Below are 9,059 nucleotides of genomic sequence, written 5' to 3' on the forward strand. Positions count from 1 at the left end.
GCGTTATATTTAAAATAACAATTTTCTTTTATCTGAAAAATATTATATGTACAACGTACAAAACCAAATAAAAATACATATTGTACACTGTTTAAAAAAGTAAGTCCATCTATAATTCTTATTAAAACAATGGTACAATTGTTACATATGAATTAAGTTAGTCATTCAAATATATATATGTTACGTTGTATTTTAAATGTGTTATTATTAATTTATAAATTTATTTTCATATTACTGAAATCATTTGCCGACAAAAAAGACATAAAAGTTTTTACCAAAAAGACTGCATATAAAAATTAAAATTTATTCCGTGCACACTGCTTGTATGTAGTGTCATTGTGATAACCCTCAATAACCATTTGCGCTTAAAACTTAACTAAATACAGCCTAAACAATAACATCAATACATCAAACGACCGTCTTTGTGTCTAATCCATCTTACTAAGCCTTTCAGCGTCTAGAAGTTTATCTACACATAATGCTAAATCTAAGCACCTTTAGGGCATACTTACACTAATGGCTTACGTGTCTACGGGGCTCTACGCTGGGTCTACAACGCTACACTGTCAGAATATCAAACGACATAATCACCATTAAAACGTTTTTAAGGAAGATAAGCGAAATTGTTAAATCGAGTTTACTAAGTCTTGAGGTCATAAACATTGTGAAAATTCCGAAGCCACCGCGTTTCACCAAAACAAACTTTTTTAACTCTGTTAAATAGAAAATACAACGAAATTCAGCTCTGTAAAACATTAACTTTGATGACTTCAAAAACATTTACTTACCTAATGATATTGCTGTATGTTGTTTTTATAAGAAGCTAGCCAACCTAAACAAATTTTAAACACTATTTTTGACATCTAATTAACAACTTATAATTTTACGAACTTACCTTATTATAATATAACTCTGAATAAGATATCAAACAATTTCTCGTATATTTTTTCAAAATTTACTACCATAAAAAATTAAAATGAAATTTATAAATATGATATCATAAGCAATGTTTCTATGAGATATCTATTTATGTAACTAAACAGACGACTAAAATAAAACGGTGTATCGATATGCTATAAAAGTTAAACCTTTTTACGACATATTCTATCCAGTCAGTAACGACCGATGTTGTGTTAAATTGTTCAGTAGTCGTAAAACAAGAACACCCATTTACAGACGAAGGAAGATGTACAGTATCATTTAAGTTTTAAGAAGGACATAAAGTTAGAAGATATTCAGTTTATCTACCAAAGATACGTCGCTGACCCCGGTCTATGTGTGATAATGTTACAAAAATTCACTTTTACGAGCATCGACTGGACCATATTAGCTTCTATGTAGTCGTTTTTCAACCTAGACCAAATGAAAATATATGTCTGTTACTTTAAAATACTCGTTTTCGCTCGATTGATTAAGCTTAAAAAAACACCAGTTCACACCTATAATTACATATGTCTTAACGTATTGTTATTGAATTATTTTTTTTCTAATTTATAAATGTTAATTTTTGTACAGAAAAAGTAGTCGATTTCATAGTAAAATAAAAATTCTTAAACTTTAAAATTAATCATTTCACTTTTGAGGAATATGTGGCAAATACTTTGCCGCATCGATCAGTAAGTCTACAGCACTCGGAGCCCATCAAAATGTTCTAGTTAGGGGCTGAGAGTGGCCCTCACCTCCTTCTGCAGTTTCGGAATGCACTCCACAAACACGTAGTACGTACAATCGTGTTTCCTATTTAAATGTAATTGCAGTTCTATCGTTATTTACAACCGGTAAATCGAGGAATATAATTAAAAATGTTACAAGACTTTAGTTGTAACCCGTACAACTAAAAATTTATTTAGTTTAATATCAATTTGAAATTCGTATTCATTTAATTGATTTACATGAAATAGATAGAGAAGCCGTGATGGCCCAGTTGTTAAAACGAATGCATCTTAACCGATGATTGCGGGTTCTAACTCAGGCAAGCACCACTGAATATTCATGTGCTTAATTAGTGTTTATAATTCATCTCGTTCTCGACGGTGAAGGAAAACATCGTAAGGAAACCTACATGTGTCCAATTTCATAGAAATTCTACCACATATTTCACCAACCAGCATTGGAACAGCGTGGTAAAATATGCTCCAAACCTTAAAGGAAGAGAAGGACTTAGCCCAGCAGTGGGAAATTTACAGACTCGAATTGTTGTTGTTGAAATAGATAGACTCATCAATCCCTATAAAATTATTTTCGTTTTTTATTAAAACTATGTACAGATTCAGATTAGAAATTGCGATACACCATGATCTCAATTAAATTAATCATACAATAAATAACTAAACCATCGCTATGTGTACAATTTAGAAAAACAATGTAACCATTTGAATAAAAATAAATGCACTATTTAGAGGGCAGACATCTTTTATCTGTAATATATTCTTTTATGTTCCTCGGTACGACTTACAGGACATTGTGAAAGGTCTTTTCAACGATCATGAATATCTATATGTATTTTCGCTTTTAAACAAATAATATTTTTTATGTAATCAGTATTATCTACAGGTTTAGGTTGTATGTTTACAAACCACAGTAGTTACAAATAAGATATCTACTGTAATTATATAAAGTTATTTTTAGTATACAGACACAAAAATCTGAACAAATTCATGATATTAACTAATTGTGTATTTATATAGAGTACTAATACGTTCCATATATGAATATATAGAACCTATAAACCGTTTTACTAAATGAAATTTAATATATAGATTAAGAACATAAAATTAATAACACATTTTACGTGGCGTTTAATAACTATTTTAGCACGTCTTTAAGCTATAAAAATTAGGAAATGATAACGAAAGTTCAATAAACATGCAGGGATTTAACGATCTCTTCCCTCACACTGGTCCCGGTATCACAGATTGCAAACGATAAACAATATCGGAGACGGATCTCCGTTCATTGACCCGAGCTCATTTTCCTAGCAGGCGCCTAAGAGACGGCACCCCGTTGCAACACTACGTAATCTTTATCCATTATTATTAATGCAGAATATATGTTCTTGTGTACTAAATATATTTAATAATGTAATTGTTTCCAAGACAGTTCCCTAACATTTATTATTAAAACATATTTTCACGTGAATATTTTTTTATGATTTACGCATACTTAAGAAGAATTTAGAGAAATTTTGTTTCAAAAACAAACAACAAATTTAGTTTTTTTTTCTTCAAATGTTAAATTGATTTACCTTTTTAGTTTTCATATAATATATAATGTGTCTCAGTTTTTCTGTTTAGTGTTTTTTTTTAATAGTGTGCATTTGTGAACAGCTGTTTACACATTTCAACACTTTTTGTGCAATGTTTTTTTTCTATATTTACATTATGGTCTGCTTAGAGTATTCTCGAAACATTTCACTCTGAGCTATGTCGTTTACAAATAAATTGCTTGTTTAATAAATAAATAAATTAATTAAAAAAAAAAATGAGTATAGACTTTTTCATCGTCATGTAATTATCAAATTCATGATCCTGCATTCGCAGACGCCATGTAGTCTAGTCAAATACGTGTTTATGTTGCAATAAATGACCCGTTAACCAAGACATTGATATAATGCGGCTTTAAATTGCTTTTTAAAAGTGCGACGGATTAATTGCGGTCCGTTATCGTTTCCGACTTAAAATAAATGCCTTTCCTTTGAAAAACAACGTTCGAAGTCACTTAGATGTATGTATGAAACTTTAATGAAAGTTTTAAATAGTTACACACATTTTTATTAAAGATTTTATTTTAAAAAGTAAACTACAAAAAACACTACTAAGTCAATAAAAACATTATTAGACAAATGAGCAATGTAGTTTAAGAAAAACGATTTGATATAAATATTCCCTTCTTAATAAATCACATTATATTTAAAATTGTCTTTATTTTATGATTGGTCAGTATTTTAATTTACATACATTAGCTAACTGAAACGTATAAAGGCTAACATACACCCACACAGATGTACTCGTAGACGGATTTAACTCATGTGGCATTCTAAACCGAGTCTAATGCATTTATGTAAGCAATTTGTAATCACGTACAAATTGGTCACACGAATGCATTCCTTTGTGCAAAGCCTTAACGATGCAGACTCAAGTCATTACACGAACTGCAGAAATGGATGATAAAACGCTTTACACAGTGACATTTAATCTGTTTCTTCAACGTTATACAATTAATAATGTATTATAGTGATTTTTATTTAGATCACTTTTGGTAGAGAATATAGATTTTCACGGCCAATTTCACAGGTGAAGTTACCTTTCTAAAGCTTTAATCAACCTTATAGACACGTTTGATCATTAATGCGTTAAGACGGTGAGAATTTTCGGGGAAAATAAAGGTAATAAAGATTTTCTCCTGATCGAATTCAGCCATCTGCTATGGATGTTATAGTACACATGAACTCAATTTGATTCGACGAACAAAATACTTTCCGAGGTATGACTGTGTAAACAGAGTTCCTCTATAAAAAATAATTTAATAGAAAAACTCAGCAATTTAATTCGGATTTTGATCCCTAGACCTAAACATACATCGATTAGTCATTTAATTTTTTTTAGAAAACAGTTCATAAAAAATTAAACAGACTTCAAAGTTAGAAACAGTTAGTGAGCTAAAAATGTTTTTTTTTTTTCCTATGAAACCTATATAACATCGAACTTCAACCAAATAATAAATTATTGTTGGAATGAAACAAAATATTTCACCAAAATTAATAATTTATTCACCCTGAAATGATTTCGCAATCAAAACAAATACAAAATCATTTTTGATCGGTCCTTTCATTTTTACGATTAAAATAGAAAATGTAACAAGCCCACTGTTGCAACATCCGGTTTTGATTTTAAATTTGTACTCAAAAGGAGACAATGTTTAAAAAAAACTCTACTAATAATATTTTTAATACATAACAGTAAGGAAATTATAAATTACAGTAATTTATAAAAGAGATTAAACAACTATCGTGAACTACGATGTTATATATTTTTTTCGACTACCAAAAAACTGAGACCCTATGAAGAAACAATACGTCTAGGAAATTTCAATTTAAATAATTTAGCGATATACATAAAGGCACATTCAATATGGGTTATAGAGGATCTATTTTATGATCTCATATTATATTACATGTCTGGGGTGGTAGATTCTTCTGTAATAAATATTGATATTGGGCATTCAATGATAGACGAACTATTATCAAGACTATTCAATTTACTACCAAAAAAATACGCTATTACTTTGAAACTCTTTAATGAGATTTGATTTTTTTTTGTTATTTGAAACTCGTTCATGCTTATTTCATACATACTAAACACAAGAAACAGATTATTTATATTTTCTTTATTTTAAAAAAGAAGACTAATATTATATATTTTTATTTTTTATTTTATGGCCAGTGTGCAATTTGTACAAAAATAGCTAAAGATATAATCCCTTATTAGATGTATCAATTTATTAATATCATATATGTAATATATCCATCGACAATCATAAAAAAATAAACGTACTGAAATCGCCATGTAAATCCTCCTAACTATTTTAAGTCATTATCATACACAGTTACGTTTTACATACTACTCTATATAATGTAGATGAACTTACTTTGTTTAAAGAGCTCTCTCAGGACAGATTTAATGCTACACTGATTGCGAACTTTCTGGGAATCGCTTGTTGTCGTACGTATAAGTTACATAATTACACACTAGGAAATACTGTTATTGTAATTTCATACTTTTATTTTATTCAAGAAATAAAATATATTACTTTGGAATGTGTTTAATAGTGAACGATTTTCGATTCAAACAACTAAATTTGAATGTGATCAATTTAAATAAAGAACTCGCTGAATATATTTCAGCTGTTCTTCTCAGATCAGCGTTTTTTCTTGTTCAAATAGAAGTTGTCATTAAATTTGACATTCAATTAGTAAGCGTATTGCGTCTATATTGAATAAAGGAATTTGTAAAAAATCACCTGGTGTACCGAACACCAAAAGAAAACATCGCGATGAAACCTGCCTGTGTTTGGTGATCATATTTCACATGCGTATTCACCAACACGCATTAGAGCAAAGTGGTAAAGAAAGTCCTTACCTAATCCAATTATATAGAGGCCTTAGCTCAGCAGTGAGATACTGACAGTACTTTATATTATTGTTTTCTAATAAGAAATGATTCTCACTTTTCAAAAATCCACCTACCTTAAATTGAGAAGTAAACAAAACAAAAAGTATTGCTTAGAAATAATTTCTTACATGTACATATGATACAAATCTAAAAGCAAAAGTAATGTTGATTTCATTGATTAGTAGAATATATTGTCGTATTTTCCATATATTGTATTTTTAAAAGATATTTAATTCAAATAATTTTTAGTTACAGATGTTTTTTATAAAACTTCTTACAGTTTAACCTTGTGCCAACTCCATATCTGCCTCGTTCTTCTGCTTCTAATACTAATGATTTAAGAAAAATATGTTTTACACATAGAAAAAATATTGGTAACCAACGCAATCTCTTCCTGAGAGATAGGCAATGTCATGATAAATTTAAATCTTTATCTTCTTCATACAAATTTTTTTTCTTCATAATCAATATAGATGAATACTACGTATACACTACAATAATTATTTATCCTTACAAGAACAACACATGTCTAGAGTGGAATATTTATGATAATTACTTTTATCTTAGAACGGTAATCCGCAAACAGAACCTTATTATTTCATACCGCCGTTTGATGATAGAAAATTGATATAATTAATCATTCGTCTAGAATCTGTTACTCGCAAAATTCTTAGTCTCAGCGAGGATGATAAAGCTTTTTCCTTACAATAGAAACTACGTCGGGCATTCACTCGTTTCATTGTGACGTAATCGTATAATCCGAATAATCACATGAGTCTCATAACATGGCTGTTCTTATAAAAATACAAAAAAGATTTTTATTTACGATGGAGAAGAGCTGAATAAATTTTGTCTTTCATTTTTTCGTATAACTTAACTTAAATTTAAATTATTAAATAGTTGAGTTTGCTCAGTGGTAACGATACGTGAAATCCAGTCGACGGTCATGGATTCCAATTCGTATGCTACTGAGTTTTTCGGTGACGTAATCCGGGTCGAAATTTGTTAGAGGAATATTTTTCAATTACTCGTAGACTTTCACGCAAAATAGGTATTTTAGTGGTATAGGTATACTGTATAAATTACTTTGAATTAACTGAGACTGTATTGGAAATACAAATGTTGGAAAAGAGTAATAACTGAGTTTCTTATCAATTCTGCTAGCGATAGTAGTAGAATCTAAGTATATTCGGAACCAGTGGTAGCCTTATGCTTAATACAATTAGGAAAGACGAAGACTCAAAAGTGTTTGAATAAAGTATATTTTGCAATCCGTAGAGATGAAGCGTAGTGCTTTCTCCTTAGTAAACTTTTCAAGCAGCGGCATATTTAAGAGATTTTTTTATTTCACAAATAGATCATGATATCTTTTCACAAGAAAAATAATATAAATAAAACTGCCCTTTTTTCGCTGTTTATTTCAAATGAATCCTGATCACATTCGTCTGATACAAACTTCATATGGTCATATCTGCGTCTTGTTATTTTTCTTTTCTTATTTGAAATATAGCATAAATAAGCAGCAAAAAATATGTTTGTTTCGTTTGCATAATATTACCATTATTTATGATTCCTTAAATATTTTGCGCGTATGTTATCTTAAAGTCAGCGAGAGTTTCAATAGAAAAATTGGCATGGCGTTTTAACTCCGCCCATTCATGTTCAAATCTCACACTAATATAGCGTAGTACATTTTAAATTTGTCTAAAAAAATATTTTATCGGTCGTATCGAATGTTCTGTCCCATAGGATAATGACAAATAATTATTTAAAAAAAAAACTAAATAATAAATTAAAAAAATAGGATATAAATATAATCAAAATAATACATATAATAAAAAAATAGGAAATAAAAATAATAGAGACGGCACTGTTTGGTGAATATAATATTATCTACCTTGTGTTTGACTCTCTTTCTCTTTTGAGAATGGCTTATTTTCCCGTAATTTATAACCATAATAAAATTATAATAAAAACAAACTTTATAGTATACAATCAAAGTAGGCTTTAACGAGTTTGTTCATCGACATTTAAGAACTATACTCGTATGAAGTGAAGCTAACGCCGGTTTGGAATATAGATTATATCTAGAAGAACCGGCAAGAATCTCAGTAGTTACTCGTTTAACATTAAGAAACTGCGCTATTGGCTTCTTCTTTAAAAATTACCGTCACAACATACACACAATTTCAGTTTCAAAGCTATTTCTAATACTTCCACATAAATATAACAATTTAATATTTTCCAGCCGATAAAGCGATTATTTTTTAATAAAAATAATATTGTAACAACTTTTTTATTAGATAACGATAACTACGAAAAATGCCACGGCATATTTTTACTAGCAACTGTGACATCACGCAAGCGGTGGAAACCTTCGGGGAGAAAAAACTTCCGGAATAACCGATATTTGATATTGATTGACGCTTATTGCTGGAAATATTAAACTATAGTCTCAACTGTTATTGGAGCCTTGTTGAGACTTTTTTTACGTAAAAACGAGCGTTTACTTCTTGGGCTTTGCGCAAGCCCGTTTGGGTAGATACCAACTACTCTTTAGACATTAAGTGTTACCGCAGGATATGATCTTAGATCTTAGTTCCTAACGTTGGTAGCGCATGGGTGAAGTAAGGGATAGTTAATATTTCTCACAGCGCCAGTGTCGATGACCCGTGATGTAATACAAGTCGTGATGGCCCAGTGGTTAGAACGCGTGCATCTTAACCGATGATTGCGGGTTCAAACCCAGGCAAGCACCACTGATTCATGTGCTTAATTTGTCTTTATAATTCATCTCGTACTCGGCGATGAAGGATCTTGAGGAAACCTGCATGTGACAAAATTCATAGAAATTCTACCACATGTGTATTCCACCAACCCGCATTGGAA

This window comes from Vanessa cardui, chromosome 15, assembly GCF_905220365.1.
Source record: "Vanessa cardui chromosome 15, ilVanCard2.1, whole genome shotgun sequence".
In the NCBI taxonomy this organism is placed as follows: Eukaryota; Metazoa; Arthropoda; class Insecta; order Lepidoptera; family Nymphalidae; genus Vanessa; species Vanessa cardui.